The following is a 19,393-nucleotide window of genomic DNA, read 5'->3' on the forward strand; positions in this document are numbered from 1 at the left end:
GGCAAAAATTCTCGTTATTGGTAAACTCTGTAGAGACTTTTACGGCAATTTACTGATCACAAATTTGACTAGTCAGCCTTGTTGGGTGTGTGCCGATGACTTAAACGCTGCGGCCCTCAAGTAGGGCAGTAGAAGTAAACGTAAGAGTTTACTAGAAGTTTTCGCGCAATTGGACATAGTTTAGAACCGCAAAAGCAATATAAACAGCTTTCGAAAAGGGTTTTCTGGTTCATCAGCCTACTTTTCCTTTGTCAGCACTGCTGTGGCTCGATAGCGAGGGCTACATCCGGACCGATCACCATGCAATAATTTTTAAACTATAGAGGAAGCCACGAGGTATGCCCTAAACCGGCTGCACTAACTTACTAAAGCAGGCACCTTCACGGAAAGAGCTCTCCATGTGGCGCAATACATCGCGAAAGCATGGAGCGCAGATACAGATAGAAGATACCACTGACCAGCCTAAAATTAGCTCGCTACTAACAGATCAATAGATTAGAGATTGGTAACTAAGATCGATCAGGAGCAAAAAAAGCAAGAAAAGGGTCCCCCACGAAAACCTCAGGCTGACTATTTAAGAGGGTGTGATCCTCCGATGGCCAGAAAGAGAGTGGACGACCATGAGGAAAAGCCGCCTAGAGAAATAAGCGTTCAGCTAGCCGCACACCGCAGTCCACATCGAATTTTGGCGTGTGCTGGGATCATCGTAAGTTTGCAAATTAGACCACGAAATGTACCAGCCCATGCATTTTTCTCGCACATGTCTCTGATAGACCCCACAACCTCTTTTAGGTAATCAGGAAAAATTTCAGCCTACGCAAACAACACTCTTTCTATCAGGTTGCCCACACACGTGTTGGCACATTACTCCAGCATTACTACCGAATGTAATAATCTCATCCAGTAATGCATGATGTTATATCCCACATCAACACTTACTAGCTTCCCATCCCACCCCAGAAGCTCGCGGAAGGAATCTGAACAACTACTTGAGCAAGGTATACGCAGACCTTTCAACAACAGTTGGCCACCTCCGCTCCATTCGGTCCGTAAGCCCAATGGCGAATGGCGACCTTGTGGAGATTACAGACGCCTGAATTCTTAGACTATTCCGGATCGGTACTCCACTCCACTCACCCAAGACTTTGTGCATTATTTAGCGTCACTGTCATGTTTTCTCGATCTTGAATCTCGCCAGGCTTACCATCAAATCCCTATAGCTCCCGAAAGTATACCAAAGACACAAATTTGCATGCCTTTCGGAATCTTCGAGCTCAGACGGATGACTTTTGGCCTGTGCAATGCGGCGCAAACCTTCCAAACATTCATCTACTCAGTACTACGAAACTTGGATTTCTATTTCGTCTACTTGGATCACATTGTGGTCGCATCTTCCACCGAATTCGAGCATTTGGCACATTTGGGGTGCATTTTTCAACGCCTTCTCAGGAATATACTGAGTTATACTCATACTGACTAATCAGTACTGCTAAGACTTAGTTAAGGAGTTGACCACTGTAAAAATTTTAAAACATTAATCTTTGATTTTTTACTGAAAAAACGGCCTTACACCTTAAGAATAACTTATCAAAGAATTCAGTTGAACAAAATGTCTAAATGCTTCTATTTTTAATTTAGCACCATCCATCTCAGTTCAACGCGAACCAAATTGACCGAACTCATAACTAGAACAAATCTAGACCGATTGACTTGAAAGTTTGTATAAAATTACATTTTGCGTGCCGTTTTTGCAAAATTTGCCATATCGAAAAAGTCCTCCTGCAAGACCTACCTAAAGTTTCTATCGAACTAAGGAATACGGCATCCGAGTTGTAAGCGCGACTCCACGCTCGAGGCCGGCAAGTCTCCGTCGGTGATGTGGCCGTAACCACAACCTGCATAACATTGTAACTGGGAGGCCAACCGGAGACATATGAACTCGGGGTGTTAGCCCGGTTTTCATGGTACCAGTTAACCTCTGTTGAGGCTTCGTAGCAGAAGCCATTTTAAATGAGTCCCCGTGCAGACCCTGGTCTTTTACCATCACGACCAGCAAGTGAATGTGAATACAACGTTTCCCGGTACCATATCTCATGGCCACTTGGTGTCGATTTAGTCTATAGGATTACTGCCCCGTCTATGTACCTTCTCGCTAGCTCAGAGCACCCGGTCGCCTGTACAATCAAAAGTGACAGGCCAGCCGGACCCCACGTTCCGACCATCATCATCAGGCGTAACTGATAGGCCAGCTGAAGCCTATATGATTGGCTTAAGGCACATTTTATACTGCCTTCAAGACTGTTTAAAATGATGATTGGTTATCTGGGGAACGGTACCGACAAACAAGATGACGAGCATGTATAACCTGAGATTCATCTCACCTAAATAGGTAGTTGAAAAAGCTCAGGAAAGGGGTGGTGGACACATGAGAGTCAAGGAATGTTTTGAAAGATAGCAAGGGAAGATCAGTTAGAGTCTCACCCAGTTTCTCACTAGGCATGGAGAATATAAGTAGTAATAATAATAAAAATATCATCAGGGAATGTGTCACTGCGTCCGGAAAGAACTATTGTGCCCTTTTACTGGCTATAGTATACCTATAAACTACAGTATGTCGTTTAAACCTATAAGCGACAGAAAATATTCCTAATTCCAAATGGCATCTGCAATATTAAGTATTCTCCCAGGTGCCTCAACCTACTTTCCACAAATGCCAGACACTGTCTCAGAATATGTTTTGAGGTTTCATCACTCTCAGAATTTACAGACAGTGTCCGTAGATATCCCTAGCTTTCCCAGGTGATAGTTTAGCCTGTCGCGACTAGTGATCCGGAGGCTCGAACTTTCGAGCGCTTGGGTTCGTATTCCCCCATATGCACCCTGGACTGCCCAGTTTGCCCAGTATAGTTCCCTCAGCCACTCCTCTTCATTTTTCAATGTCGTAGCCATGAACCCATTCCCGACTCCACAGAATGGCTTTGGCCATATAGCGGCGTCGCTGCTCCTTTCCTGAGCGGAGTCAATCCCACAAGGATCTCTAGAGATACTGCCTGCCCCACTGAAACACCCACAAGCCAGTCTTTGAAGTTTCTGTAACTCATTGGCTGTTGTGCTAAGTTCAGTTCTGTCTGCCCAGATTATAGCAATCTTAGGTAATTATTGGCCTTACTATTGCAATGTATATCTAGTGCTGCATTTTCGAGGTGCATTCCTACAAGTCATCAAGGCCCTTGTGACTTTCCGATATATGTTTTCAACAGGTGTCTTGCAGAGTAGTTTTTAGTCTAGTGTGATTCCGAAATATTTTACCTCTCCGGTTTGAATTCTGCCGCATAGGGTATCGTCAAATTTCACCCTAGAGATTAAAACAATATCATCAGCGTAGCCCTGGACCTGTATTCCAGTGTTTGTTAGCTCTCAGAGGGGTTCATCAACTACCACGCTCCACCCTAATGGTGATAATACCTCACCGTGAGTAGTGTTCATAACAATAGTAGGCCGGGGAGCTTCCCAATCTCTTGCGAATTAGGACATCTCGTATCCTTGTGTGTGATATGTTATCGAACGGTTCTTCAATCCCAAAAACGCACCAGTGCTATTTCCTTCGTTTCTATCTTCCTATCCGGTCTAGACCTACCTTACTAAGGAACTCCAGACATCCCGGTTTTGCGCCGAGGTCCACTAGTTCGGTATCCCCAAACTCTGTCTGGCGTCCTGGCCTATGCCATCGCTCCATCTCAGGCAGGGTTTGCCACGTCTTCTTTTTCTACCGAAGGTAATGCCTTTACAGACTTTCCGGGATGGATCACTCTCACCCAAACAGATTAAGTAACCCACCCACCGCAACCTATTGAGCCGGATTTGATCTAAAACCAGTCGTTCGTGGTATCGTTCACAAATATCATCGTTTTATAGGCTACGGAACCGTGGTGACGAAAATTCTACGGAGGATTCTTCTCCCTAACGCGCCCAAGAGTTCGCTATTGTTCTTGCTAAGAACACAAATCTCTGTGGAATACATGAGGATTGACAAGATCATTGTTTTGTACAGTTAGAGATATGACCCTACGCTGAAACGTTTCGATCGGAGCAGTTTTTCTAAGTGGAAATAGGCTCTGTTGACATCGTCGCAGTTGTTATCGGTTGTAATTGTCGGCCCTAGGTGGAAGAAATGATCAACGGCCTTAAAGTTGTAGTCTTGTCGCTTCTTTGTTCTTTGATGCTGATGTTGCTACCATGTACTTCCGACATCTCGCGCCGCCTGCTGGATCTGGATGAAGGCAATTTGCACATCTCGGATTGTTTTCTTTGTAAGTGGAAAGACTGCGGTGTGTGCTCGCGGTAATCGAGCCTTGCAGTAAGCAATGAAGCATCGCGAACACGATTTTGTGAGAGCTAATATCGATGATCTCTACATTTACAGCTGTTATGCTGCTCCAAGTATAATACTAGCGTATTGCAACATGTGAGATAGACCGGGGAGAGACGCCAAAGATCGCAACCCCAAAATTATTGCTTGCTGCACTTTTAAAAGTGGAGAGCAAGGCTCCATTATAGATCTTACTTCTGTAAGTGATTCGCTGGTCAAGTGTCTACACTGGCATGTTAGCGAAGAATACGCGCATAGCGACCACCAGGCGATGTGTATTACTATTGATAATTTTCCCAGAACAATAAACCATCCCAGTGTACCGTTACGGTCTTGAATGAAGTGCTCTAACACACTTCAAGGCCCTGATCCAACATGGATTGTTGCGCCAATGATTATTATTATTATAAGAAACCATCACCTGAAGAAACCTGAAATAGGTTGGTCATCAAGGTCACTTGATAAGAATACATTTCTGGAGGTATTGCAGTGGAACACCAAATTTACTGGAACGGCCATAGAAAAATCATCGCAGCTGGACACTCCCGGGAGTGCAACCCTAACTACTGGTGGAACGCTAAAATAGCGAAGTGTCGTACAGAGAAGAAACACGCCAGAGTGTGAATAAAAGTACCTCGAATATAATCAGGCGCGCAAAAAGTTGCAGTGGGCCATCACGAAAAGTAAAAATTATTGCTTCAAGCGACTCTGTGGTGACGCAGACTCCGATCCATGGGAAGGAGCGTACAAGTCGGTTATGTTCCCTAAAAGAACCGTTCTTCCCCGCAGAGCAGAAAATACAAAGCTTGTATTATTCCGGAAGACAAGTAAGCCGATAGGTCCCTATAGACTTATCTGTCTTCTGAATACAATAGGCAAGGTAGGCGCATGTTGTTAGCTCTCAGCCATGAAATACCTGGGAGTAACATTCACCTCCAAGCTAAGCTTTAAATCCCGCATAAAGCTTACTGGGCAGATGGCGCTGACTATCAGCTCAACACTGACAAGGATGCTGCCAAATGTAGGTGGCCCGAAACACAGTCGACGATTACTTTTATCGCAAGTCGCACCGCTGCCCTTTTATACGCGGCACCAATGTGGGCGTCGGTGATAAAAATCGAAGAAAATCGCAGACAGCTTCAATCTGCATATTGGTTAAGCACTCTCTGAACATGTTGCGCCTACCAAACAACATCTTATGAGGCAGCATGCATGATTGCGGGAATGATCCCGGTATATATTCTAACCGATGAGGCAAGTCGTCTGTACGAGAATCAGAAAGCGGGGCTGAACAAGCAACGTGATCGTATGCGGTCACTGGCTGCATGGCAAACAGCATGGGACCAGGCGGAGAATGGCCGGTGGACACACAGGCTTATCCCAGACATAAGTATGTGCAACATACTTGGCCCCAGCCGCAAAAGGAGTCGGAACAGCTGGTTTGACGATGAATGTAAGCTAGTAACGGAACGGAAGAATGCCGCATACCGAGAAATGTTGCATTCTCAAAGAACGCGGGCAGGCGCAGAGACTTATCACGAACTCCGTCGAACGGAGAAGCGACTTCACAGACGAAAAAAGGAAACCTGGGAGAACCAACAAGTCTGTGAACTAGAAAAGTATAAAGAGCAAACGCACCAGGCACGGAAGTTTTACCAACAAATCAGCAGGATGAAGCCTTATACATCTCGATGCTCATCCTGCCGAGACAAAGAGGGAAATCTGATTTCCGACAGAATGGGCATATTGGAGCAATGGGTTGAGTACTTTGATAAGCTACTTAACAACCAGAACATCGGCGAGTTGGAGGTCCCGCCAACTGAAGACGACGGACAAATACTGCCACCACCAAGTATAGGAGAAACAGTCCGTGCAATTCATCATAAGTCGCCAGGAGCCGATGAAATTACAGCCGAATTGGTTAAATATGGAGGCGACCAGTTACACCAAGTGGTTCATCAACTTGTGCTCAAGGTATGAGACAGCGAATCAATGCCTGACGATTGGCAACGAGGCATTATCTGTCTCATACATAAAAAGAGAGATATCACACAGTAAATCAATTATAGAGGTATCACGTTGCTGAATACCATCTATAAGATATTCTCCGCTATCTTGCTAGGCCGGATAGCCCCATACGCCCAGAACATCATTGGCCCATACCAAAGAGGCTTCAATCCGGGCAAATCAGCAACAGATAAGATTTTCTCTCTGCGGCAAACGATGGAAAAACTGTTGGAATATGGACAACAGTTGCACCATATATTCATCGACTTTAGAGCCGCCTATGATAGCATAGCCAGGGTAAAACTGTACACGGCCATGAGAGAATTCGCTATCCCGACGAAATTAATAAGACTGACTAGGCTGACCCTGACCAATGTGCGAGGCCAGATAAAAGCAGCAGGATCACTCTCAAGACCATTCAACATCAACAACGGTCTTCGACAAGGGGATGCCCTATCATGCGTCCTCTTTAACCTGGCCCCCGAGAAAGTGATCCGTGATGCTGAGGTAAATGCAAGAGGTACGATCCTCTTTAAGTCCACCCAACTACTGGCCTATGCTGACGATATGGACATCATGGGAAGAACCACCCGAGACGTACAAACTGGCTTCATCCAGATCAAGCAGGCGGCGATTGGGGCGAGATCTTGGGCTGAACATCAATGAAGGCAAGACAAAATATATGGTGGCAACGTCAGCACCGAAGACGAACCAACCAACAACATCAAACCGCACTGGTCAAACAGCAAGAATAAGGATAGGAGAATACAACTTTGAGACCGTTGACAATTTCTCCTATCTATGATCGAAAATCACAACCGATAACAACTACAACGATGAAATCCGCGCACGGTTGTTGGCAGCCAACAGAGCCTATTTCAGCTTACAAAAACTGTTCCGCTCGAAACGTCTCACCCTAGGGTCAAAGCTCTTACTGTACAAGACTATGATCTTGCCAGTCCTCATGCATTCCTCGGAAACTTGGGTTCTTAGCAAGAAAAATTGCGAACTCTTGGACACGTTCGAGAGAAGAATCCTCCGAACAATTTTTGGCCTCCTACATGAGGATGGACGATTCCGTAGCCTACACAATGATGAAACCTATGAGCGATATCATGACCGTCCGGTTGTGGATAAAATCCGGCTCAATAGGTTACGGTAGGCGGGTCACTTAATCCGTATGGATGAGGATGATCCCACCCGGAAAGTCTATAAGGGCAATATCTATGGTAGAAAAAGAAGACGAGGCAGACCCTGCCTAAGATGGAGCGATGGCGTAGGCCAGGACGCCAGACAGCTTTTAGGGATATCGAATTGGCGGACCTCGCCCCAAAACCGGGATGTCTGGAGTTCCTTATTAAGGCAGGCCTAGACCGGATACCGGTTGTTGCGCCGTTGATGATGATAAGTATGTGAACTATACTGAATCACGGTGAGACGAGTTATGATCTGACTCAGTTCTTAACCGGACACTATGGATACAGGAACTACCTCTATAGGTTTGGTCTAGATGAATCGTCCGATTGTCCTACGTTGGAAGATGCAGCCGAAAATGTAGAACACGCCTTCTTCGCCTGCCCCAGATTTAGATTACTTAAAGAGAAAGCTTGAAACACAGCCAAATACTCATTTGACGGTGGAAAATCTGATAAGGTACATGGTGCAATTAAATACAGCAGCAGCTGAAGCACAGCGGAGACATAGAAGGGAAGCGGTATCAGGTAGTTTAGAGCGAACAGCGAAGAACTGAACAGCCCCGCGAACAATACCAGAACGGTGGTCCAGTAGGGAGACTGTGGAGAAAATATGGGAGGTGTCACAAACGAGCAATCGCGACCACAACGATGGGTAGCAGGGAGTCGAGTTCGAGACGCCGACCGATATGGACCACAATATGTTCCGTGTTTAAAAACGTGAAATAAACAATTCTTGTAAATCAGTTAAAGACTTTGCTTTCTGTCTCGGCCCCTTTGACAGATCAGAAGTGGGATCTTCCTTTTCGGTTTCGGTGAATGCAAAATGCCGCGACAAAAATTCGCAATCGCAGATTTAACGTGCCCGGTATTACGGAAGTTGCTGCGCGACCGGGAGTTGAGATCGGCCGGGCGAAAACCGGATTTAGTGAAGCGGTTGATCGACAGTGAAGGTAGCGATGAAATCGAATTGTCCGACAACGAAATCGAGGACAATGATGACGACCTTCGACAGACGGTTTCCGCTTTGGTGGAAAATGTGGCGTCAATAATGGCGGCCATTAAAAATGGCCAAATCGGTGTACCACCCGTACCACCTGTTCCACCCGTTCCATCAGCTGTCCTACCCCAGGACGACGATGCTATTGCCGAAGCCCATCATCAACGCACACCATTCAATATTACCGCCCCGACTCATTAAACGGCTTTCGGCGATATCGAGCCGACACTACGACGGCGCAACGAGACGATGACGTCAACTCGTCAACCGACCGCGGAATACGTATTTCAACCACGAGATGTTATCGGGATTCTACCAACATTTGACCCGCTCGACGATGTGTCCCCATCAGCCGAAGAATTCATCGACTGAATTGAAAAATTGGCTCAGGTATATCACTGGGAGGAATACCTCGTTCTGTTTGCCGCTCAGGCTAAGTTGAAAGGCCCGGCTAAACGATGGATTGACGGATTGCAAACGACGTTTGCAACATGGGAAGAATTCTCCAAAGCGCTAATTGCAGATTTCCCCAGTCGATTTACGACAGAAGATATGCGACAGCGGCTCGATAGCAGCCGTCGCGCACACAACGAAACAACCGAAGAATATTTTTTCCGCGTCTGCGCAATGGGACGACGGGCGAAACTTGACGACGAAACGATCGTGTATTACATACGACGAGGGCTTTGTATGAAACCATTGCAAACTGCCATAGCCACGATGCATTTCAACACGCCGAGCGAAATGCTAGTGGCCATACGACGATTTGTAGCGAACGATCCGGGAACGAACGATAGTTCCAATAGCGTTCGGGGTGAACGAACGAATATACTCCGATCGCCGCCGCTGCTGAATGCTGCAAATCAAAACTCGAGGCTATGTTACAATTGTTTCGAAAGAGGGCATTTGTCGTTGAACTGTCCGAAGCCGCAACCACAGTAGATATACTATAGGCAGTACCCTTACAAAAATGACCCCACTTGCGAATGTGCTTGCAGAAGCTTATCTGTACACATCAGAGACGCTAAACAAGGAAAAGGCATAATCTTCGTCAAATCGTATTGGTAAGAGAGAGATCGGTGAGCTTTTGCTATTCTGGTACTACGGCGTGCTCACCCATATAGCAAAAAGTTATTTCACGTATTCACTTATACATAAGCAAAAACTTGCCAATCTCACCAATACATTGGCAAGTCCGGGCGGTATCTCAAACACAGCTGATCGGGTTTTCGATACATCTCGCTCATGCTCAAGGGCAAAACAATTTGAAATCGTGTGTACTCGCACTGATTTCCCCCTTGAGGGGCAAGGGGGAGTGAGGTAGCTGTCTAGTATCTAACTGTGGCCGCAACGAAGACCACGATGCGTGAAATGCAATAGAACTGGCCATGCGCAGAATGACTGCCCGACAGCCGCGCGAACAGAAGCCAACCGCCGAGAGACAATAAATCGTATAGCACAACACACAGCAAACAAATTGCTAACGAAGACAGTGGAAATAGGCGACGATGAATTTGAGTGTATTGTGGACTCAGCAAGTAGCTGTTCTTTGATCAGACAGTCTGAGGCTCAACGAATTGGACAGATTAAACAATTCGAGCCAGCACAACAACTTAAAGGGTTCGGTGGAGCGGTATACCTTTGCAATAAGAAAATAATTGCAACAATCAGAATTGACGACGTGATACTGGAGGGAGTTTTGTATATCGTGGACGACGAGCAGATGGATAAGCCGATACTCATTGGAACCGATATTCTACTGCAAGAAGGTAGGTGCTGCACAATTCGTGGTCGTGAATTTAAAATGAAATCGGAATTCGAGAACATACGAACCGGACCAATATCATCAATCGATAAAGAACAACTGTTTGAAGTATTGGAAAAATGGCATAAGTGTTTTTCTACTAATTTATCAACGATCGGTCGTTCATATAGGCCAATATGAATTCAACGTAGCTCCATTTGGATTGACCAACGCTCCATTCAAATTCCAAAGAGAAATCCGAAAAATCACATCGAGAATGAAACGACGAGTAGTATCTTATGTTGACGAAATCATCATACCGAGCAAAAATATCAAAGAAGGCTTGGAAGCGTTGGATGAGTTCTTAGGAATATTAGCGGAAATCGGTATGACATTAAATATAAAGAAATGTACATTTTTAGCGACCGAAGTATCCTTTTTGGGACATCGAATCACTAAGGAAGGTCTTCTACCCGGTGAAGTGAAAACCGATGCAATCCAGAAATTCCCAACACCTAGTAATCGAACCGAGGTTCGACGGTTTCTTGGACTAACTAGTTTCTTTCGACGATTCGTTCAAGGATACGCTCAGATAGCTTTACCGTTAACTCGATTGCTGAAAGCGAAGGATGCGGAACCATTTACATGGACATTTCTTGAACAGGAAGCATTCGATACCTTACGAAGAGCTCTTTATCATCCACCGATTTTAAAAATCTACGACGTCAAGCGACAGCACGAAGTCCACACGGACGCGAGTTCGAATGGAATTGCTGGAGTGTTACTTCAAGAGAGCGACAACGGGTTAAAACATGTCATGTACTTCAGTCGGAAGTGCTCGGAGACCGAAGCGAAATATCACAGTCATGAGCTAGAGGTTCTAGCCATAGTCGACAGCCTGGAACGGTTCAGAATGTTTTTGATCGGAAAGAGGTTTCGTGTCATTACTGATTGTGCTGCAATAACATCTACGAAAAATAAAACGCCGTTACATCCTCACATTGCTAGATGGTGGCTACGTCTTCAGGAATTCGATTGTGAATACATCCATCGAAGTGCTGACCGCATGCGACATGTAGACGCTCTGAGCAGAGCACCCGTAGAGCCTCCAAACCCAACCAAGACAGTCGCCGACCTCGTCCTTAAGGTGGAACTCGATGAACACGATTTCTTGGCCACCATCCAGTTGCAGGATATGAAGTTAGCAAATATTGTCAAAGTTCTTCAAGGAATGAGCTCTGAACAAGCGACACAGATTCGACACGAATACGTTTACAAAAATAACCGTTTGTACCGCAAAGTTGACGATCAGTTGAGATTCGTTGTACCGACGGCAATGCGATGGAGAGTAGTGCGTACGTACCACGATGACATGGGACACTTTGCTGCGGAGAAAACTTTAGATCGATTGACGAAAAATTTTTGGTTCCCGAAAATGAGAAAATATGTCAAATCATATATATCAGCATGCATGGAATGCGTGTACAATAAGACGGTGACAGGGAAGGCCGAAGGGCAGCTATACATCGACACTGTGAAACCTATTCGCTTCATGCGATTGCACCTGGATCATGTAGGACCACTGCCGAAGACGTCACGAGGAAATCAATATATCCTGGGAATCACCGATCGAGGCACGGCTTTCACTTCTCCCAACTTTGCCGAATACTGTAAATTAAACGGGATCCAACACATTCAAACAGCTGTTCGAATACCTCGAGCCAACGGCTCAATTGAAAGAATTAATCAAACGGTTTGCAAATGTCTTCGAGCCAGCTGTGTAAGCGATTCAGATTGGGACACAGCTATCCGCGACATCCAGTGGACTTTGAACAGCAATACAAATGCAACGACCAAATATAGTCCGAACGATCTCATATTCGATTTTCGATTGCGGGACGTTGTTCATCACCGTCTCGTACAAGCCATCCACGATGAAGCGAACGATTCACAAGAAAGTATCGATATCCGACGGGAAAGGGCAACTAAAGCGATTGAAGCCGAGCAGGCAAAATGGAAGCAGCGATTCGATAGGCAGCGCAAGAAGCCTTCTCAATATCAGGAGGGTGATCTGGTCGTGATTACCAACGTAGCTCCTTCGACGGGGTTTTCTCGAAAGCTGGAGCCGCGATATCGAGGGCCGTATGTAATTTCGAAAGTCTTAAGGTTCGACCGATACGTCGTTGAAGATATCGAGGGTCTCCAACGTTGACAAAGGCGCTTTAATTCGGTGTTCCACGCCGAACATCTTAAACCGTGGTGCACAGCTGCACCTTTCCTCGACAACGATACCGATGGGAGCGACAACGAAGAAGACCCGGGGAACGTGCCCGGCCAGGAGTCCGATTTGTCAGGAGTGGCCGAACTGTCACAAAAGAGCAAATGCGACCACAACGATGGGTAGCAGGGAGTCGAGTTCGAGACGCCGACCGATATGGACCACAATATGTTCCGTGTTTAAAAACGTGAAATAAACAATTCTTGTAAATCAGTTAAAGACTTTGCTTTCTGTCTCGGGACCTTTGACAGAGGTTTTCGTCGGTAAGAGTCTGGCATATTTTGTTTTGTTTCTCACGAAACCTTTAAAAAACCAAACTCGAACGAGCCGGCTCCGCCCCCCAATATGATGCCTTATGGTGGTTCCACGGGGCAGAGAGAGTCGAGGTGGTTTTAATGGGAAAAAATCCCACACACTAGCGTACCCACGCCAATGTCTTATGAAGATTTCTAGCTTCCTAAAAAAGACAAATGAGCAGACAAACAATGAACCGATCTTAACAATGTTCTTCTTTCCCTAAAACCTTAAAAACGTGAAACTGAAATCCTGATTAAACGCCTAAATTTCAAATATATATTTGCTTGGCACAGTGCGAAAAATTGATTTACATCATTTGCGGCGCAAAATAATTAGGCGGTCCATGAAATTTACGTCTATTTTCGCAGAAAGTTGGATCAACTTGATCGTTTCTCTAACTGAGCAGAAGCCCGGCATTGATCTTTCGATGAAAGGGACCCAAAAGCATAAGATTATGATAATCACGTCCCTGTGGAAGCAATTGGCAAACTCTTTATACGAGAAATTCAGGAATAATAGAATTCATTCAACGGATAATTCCCCAACCTGCGCGTTTGCGCACATTAGAAGTGGCAATTCAAGCGAATCCAACTAAAGAAATCTAAAAAGCTTTCTTGATATTCTAGGTAGCGTAACTTTTCTAAATATTTCCAAAAGGGCAGTCGAAATGCTGATTCGGGAGGCCCTGCTTGGAGATAACCCTTCTCTAGCTTTATCTTCGTCATTTATTTCAGTGATCCTTGTTTAATCCACACAGAAATTTGTCCTTGATTTCATAATCCCTTAAGATATTATTAAAACAAAGATTGATCTGTTTTTCTCATTTCACAACAATTAGACATTTTTCCAGATCCCGTGACAAAATTGATTCTTTTTTTTTGGCTTAGATTAATTTCTCAGCAAAATGAATAGTGAATTTCGGCACGAATCACTTGTTTTTTTCCAAACTGTGCAATTAAAATATGCCATTAACTTCGATATAACAAACTTATCTATTTGCCGTGGATTGTTTTCCGTTCGGAGATATTTGCTGTTTTCGCAATAATCCCCCAAACAACGGAATTTTTAATCAACATCATATGCACGCAATCACGGATGGGACAAATATGAGGAGTGAAATAGTCGTGATTCTTACTCGTTCCTTTCCATACAATCAATTTCTATTGTTGTTGTCGAATGTCGACAGTACTTGCCTTGGCAACAGCCCACAAGACGGAAAGCAGCTTCTGAAAAGCTCGTGTGGTTGCCAACCGCCACCCCAAGAGCGTTTTTAATGCGCTAAATAAATTTAATTGGTTCGTTCGAACGCCGTTATTTACTGTTTAGAGAATATTCTTGATAATTGCCAAATGAAGAACTAATGTATATATAATTAACTTCCGAGACCTTAGAACATATGTGGACGCCTTAAGTAGACCAACAAGGTCGGTTAAGAGGAGTCGCAGTATGCAGGGCACGTGCGTCAGTGGTGAGTCTGACACGGACTGTTTAAACAGCATTACGGAATTCACCCCCCATTCCTCACGACACATTGCGTTATCATCCCAAGGGTTCAAAATAGACTGAATAACCAGTTCATGGGTAATTGTCATTTGGAAACCCAGGGTTCAAGTCAGCATTCACTTATTTATTGGAGTCATTTCGCAGGAAAATTAAGCTCTTATTTCTCGAAGGTTTTTTATTCTTTTTAAAGAGGAAGATGAATAGGACAAAAGGGCTGATCGGACACATATCCAAGTCTCATAGCTATCGTCTCCCATGGAATCTTCGTCAATTCTCCGGCGACGAAGCCTCACCTGCAACATTCACCTTCATAATTTACCTTATGTCCGCTCTTTCCGAATTTTACTCAAATTCTTTTTTCCTCACTCCATATCTACTTCCTTCTTTGTGAAATTTACAAATATTCTTGTTCTCTTTACATTAATGGTCAAAATGGTTCCAATTTATTATATGGGTAGGTAGGTAGGTATCAGTGGCCGCTCCGAGGAGCCCAATTAGCGCTTTGGTGCGCCGTTTTGATGCCACAAACTCCTAAGACCGTGACTGTTGTTATAGGAACAGGGAAGCAGAGTCCAGCCGGCTCGGATTTTCAGAGCCAGCCCGTAGCATTCACGAAGTAAAGCAGCTCTCCGACCCTGCAGCTAGAAATCTCGCTGAGGTCCCCAAAGAATGGTTTACCCAGTGTCCGCAGCCTGACTCGAGCCAAAGCTGGGCAATCGCAGAGAAAGTGCATGAGGGTTTCCCTTCCTTCTCCGTAGCTTCGGCAATGCGAGTTGTAGGGTAAGCCGAGCCTAGCGGCATGGTCCCCTATGGGCCAGTGCCCCGTGCAGACCGCCGTAATCTTGAATACATTTGCACGCGTCTGGCACAGGAGCTCTCGTGATCGAGCTATGTTATAAGCGGGCCAAATTCTCCTTGACTTGGCACAGCTTGTAAGCCTTCGCCATCTCAGGCCCGCGGCTGCTAGGTAGTGGGAGTAGACTCGGCCCCCGACAGCCGCCAGCGGAACACCGACTGTATTCGCCGAGGGACTGCCAAGAGCAGAGCCTTGCCTGGCCAACCCGTCAGCCCGCTCATTCCCCTCTATGTTCCTATGCCCGGGAACCGAGAGGAGAGTGACCTTGAGCGTGCCGCCCAGACGGTTGAGCGCGTCTCTGCACTGCCCCACCAGCCGGGAAGATGTCGTCATTGAGTACATGGCCTTGATGGCCGCTTGGTTGTCGGTCAGAATGGCTATGTTACGCTTGGGGCTTGAATCACGCTCCAGCCATCGACAGACTTCCAATATCGCCAGTACTTCCGCCTGGAATACACTGGCGAAACCTGGGAAACCATACGATTTGGATACACCGTGTGTATTCGAGAAAACCCCCGCGCCGACTCTATAGGCCATCTTTGATCCGTCTGTAAAGAATACTGTGTCATAGTCTTGCAACACGCCGCCGGTCGTCCACTTTGCCCTGGTTGGAAGGTCCACAGCAAAGTTTCTCGTGAAGTTCAGCTTGCATGTGACATAGTCCGTGGGGGAGGCCCAGATTTCCCGAGATATTTCATCTAGGATGTTGCTGTGGCCGTAGGACTTCGCTGCCCAGCATCCGGACTCACGTAGTCTGACGGCACTGCACGCTGCAACATATTTGATGTGGAGGTCTAGGGGGAGGAGATGCAGGAGTACATTGAGAGCATCTGTCGGGCAGGACTGCAGAGCCCCCGCAGCACCTGCACACGCGGTTCTTTGAATCCTATTAAGCATCGTTCTATTGTATTTCTTCTTCAAAGCCTCCCACTATACAATAGAGCCGTACGTCAGGATCGGACGCACTACAGCGGTGTACATCCAGAGAACCATCCTCGGCCGGAGACCCCATTTCTTTGCAAAGGTTCTCAGTTCTATGTTCAACCTCCAATTTAGCTTAGGATCCAGGATTACACCCAGATACTTTACATTAGAGGAAAGAACCAATCTTTGTTCATTCAGCCGTGGTAGATGGAATTCAGGTATCCTTGTCTTGGTGGTGAAATTTATTATATATTAGCTGACCCTTCGAACTTTGTTCCGCCTTATGACTCCTTAATAGGCTGCACTCTTCAATTAAGCACCTTGTGATACACGACATTTTTGGTTTTATTATCAGGCGCAAGAACAAACAACGCAGATGGTCTTCCACCCCGTGAACATGCCACATTCCATGTGAAGAACATTGATTTTCCAGATTCAGACCACAAACTTTCACGGATTGGCCTTGTGATTTGTTAATGGACTCAATGAACTCAAACAGCATATCGGTTGGGATCATCGGGATCCTCGGAAAGAGAACTTCCTCATCTTCGAATTTTCCTTTGATGGGTTTATGTTTCGAAGCATGATTACTACGGAGCCAACCAGGCAACCAGGCCAACCAGGAGTTTAAAAATTCAATTGGATAGTTGGTGGCTTCATCTCATTTGTTACACAGTCAATGGATTTGAATGAATGCACTGTTCCAATAATATCATTCTGAATTATGTAGTTTAGGCCATCTACATCTTTATTCTTAGCCGCTAAAATTCTTCGCTCACTCAGTCATTCACTATTTTTGTAGTTAGTAATGATGTTTGGGAAAAAGTTCCTCTTTCGATGAGACAAAGCTACAGAAATTCTGAGGAAATGAAATCAATCCGCTTGATTCGTCGACAGGTACTCGACCATTACCGATAGTCAGCAATTCATCATCATCATCAACGGCGCAACAACCGGTATCCGGTCTAGGCCTGCCTTAATAAGGAACTCCAGACATCCCGGTTTTGCGCCGGATCATCCTCATCCATATGGATTAAGTGATCCGCCCACCGTAACCTATTCACCCGGATTTTATCCACAACCGGACGGTCATGGTATCGCTCATAGATTTCGTCATTGTGTAGGCTACGGAATCGTCCATCGTCCATCGTAAGCGGCTTTAAAGTCGATGAACAGATGGTGCAACTGTTGTCCATATTCCAACAGTTTTTCCATCCCTTGCCGCAGAGAGAAAATCTGATCTGTTGCTGATTTGCCTGGAGTGAAGCCTCTTTGGTATGGGCCAATGATGTTCTGGGCGTATGGGGCTATCTGGCCTAGCAAAATAGTGGAGAATATCTTATAGATAGTACTCAGCAACGTGATACCTCTATAATTGCTGCACTGTGTGATATCCCCCCTTTTTATGTATGAGACAGATAATGCCTCGTTGCCAATCGTCAGGCATTGATTCGCTGTCTCATACCTTGAGCAAAAGCTTATGAACCACTTAGTGTAACTGGTCGCCTCCATATTTAACCAATTCGGATGTAATTCCATCGGCTCCTGGCGACTTATGATTTTTTAGCCGATGGATTGCATGGACTGTTTCTCCTAAACTTGGTGGTGGCAGTATTTGTCCGTCATCTTCAGTTGGTAGGACCTCCAACTCGCCGATGTTCTGGTTGTTCAGTAGCTCATCAAAGTACTCAACCCATCGCTCTAATATGCCCATTCTGTCGGAAATCAGATTTCCCTCTTTGTCTCGGCAGGATGAGCATCGAGGTGTATAAGGCTTCATCCTGCTGACTTGTTGGTAAAATTTCCGCACCTGGTGCGGTTGCTCCCTGTACTTTTCTAGTTCACAGACTTGTTGGTTCTCCCAGGCTTCCTTTCTCCGTCTGTGAAGTCGTTTCTCCGCTCGACGGAGTTCGTGATAAGTCTCTGCGCGTGCCCGCGTTCTTTGAGAATGCAACATTACTCGGTATGCGGCATTCTTCCGTTCTATTGCTAGCTTATATTCATCGTCAAACCAGCCGTTCCGACTCCTTTTGCGGCTGTTGTATGTTTGTGGCCGTATCCATGATAACGTTCTTCAGTTGTGAAGATCATTTGTTGATGCTTCATCTCCAGGTCTTCTTTTGACTGCGGTTATTGCGGCATCCATTTCCCTCTTATAGGTGTCGCGGAAGGTTGTGTTGTGGATGGCTTCAGTGTTCTCTCTCATCTGATTGTCAGAGGGGATTCTAGGTGGTATTGTTATTCGAGCTCGGAGCACCATGCCAACGAGATAGTGATCCGAGTCTATATTGGTCCCCCTATATGTTCTGACATTCATCAAGGCTGAGAGGTGGCGGCGTTCGATCAACACGTGGTCAATTTGGTTGAAAGTGGTCCCGTCCGGAGAGGCCCACGTATGTGTGTGGACCGCTTTCCGCGCAAACCAGGTACTTCCAACAACCATTTCGTGTGACCCTGTTAATTGAATAATCCGCAGTCCCTTATCATTTGTTTTTTCGTGTAAGCTATGGGAGCCAACGCATCGCCTGAATACGGGCTCTTTCCCTACTTGGCTGTTAAAATCCCCAAGTATGATTTTGATATCATATCTGGGACAGACTGCAAGGGTTCGTTCTACTGCCTCGTAGAAGGTATCCTTCTCCGACTCTGCAGTCTCCTCTGTAGGGGCGTGAACGTTGATGAGGCTTATATTTCTAAACTTGCCTCGCAAGCGCAGAGTGCATAGTCGTTCGCTTATGTTTTCAAAGCCGATAACAGCAGGTTTCATTTTTTGGCTGACTAAGAAACCTACTCCGAGCACATGGTTTACTGGATGACCGCTATAATATATGGTGTAGTGGCTCTTCTCCAGGAAACCGGTCCCTGTCCATCGCATCTCTTGTAACGCTGTTATATCAGCCCTATATTGGGACAGGGTATCGGCTAGCTGCTCATCAGCTTCATCTCTGTACAGGGAGCGCACGTTCCATGAGAAAATGCACAAATCGTTGAGCCGTTGTCGTTGCCGGATCCGTCGTTTTAAAGTCCGTCCTGTCCGAGGCTCCTGTTGTGGCTTCGTAACAAGTTGTTTTCCGTGTAGGGTTGTCAGCCCTATCCAACCCCCAACCTGGAGAACCAGTTGGTACAATTTGTCCCGTTTTTAGGCGCGGGAGACCCGCCTTCATCCTTCTCCGTCTGCAGCTTTTCGTTAAGAAAGAGCTCCCAGCAGTCACCACGTGGAGG

The sequence above is a fragment of the Hermetia illucens genome, chromosome 4, assembly GCF_905115235.1.
Source record: "Hermetia illucens chromosome 4, iHerIll2.2.curated.20191125, whole genome shotgun sequence".
NCBI lineage: Eukaryota > Metazoa > Arthropoda > Insecta > Diptera > Stratiomyidae > Hermetia > Hermetia illucens.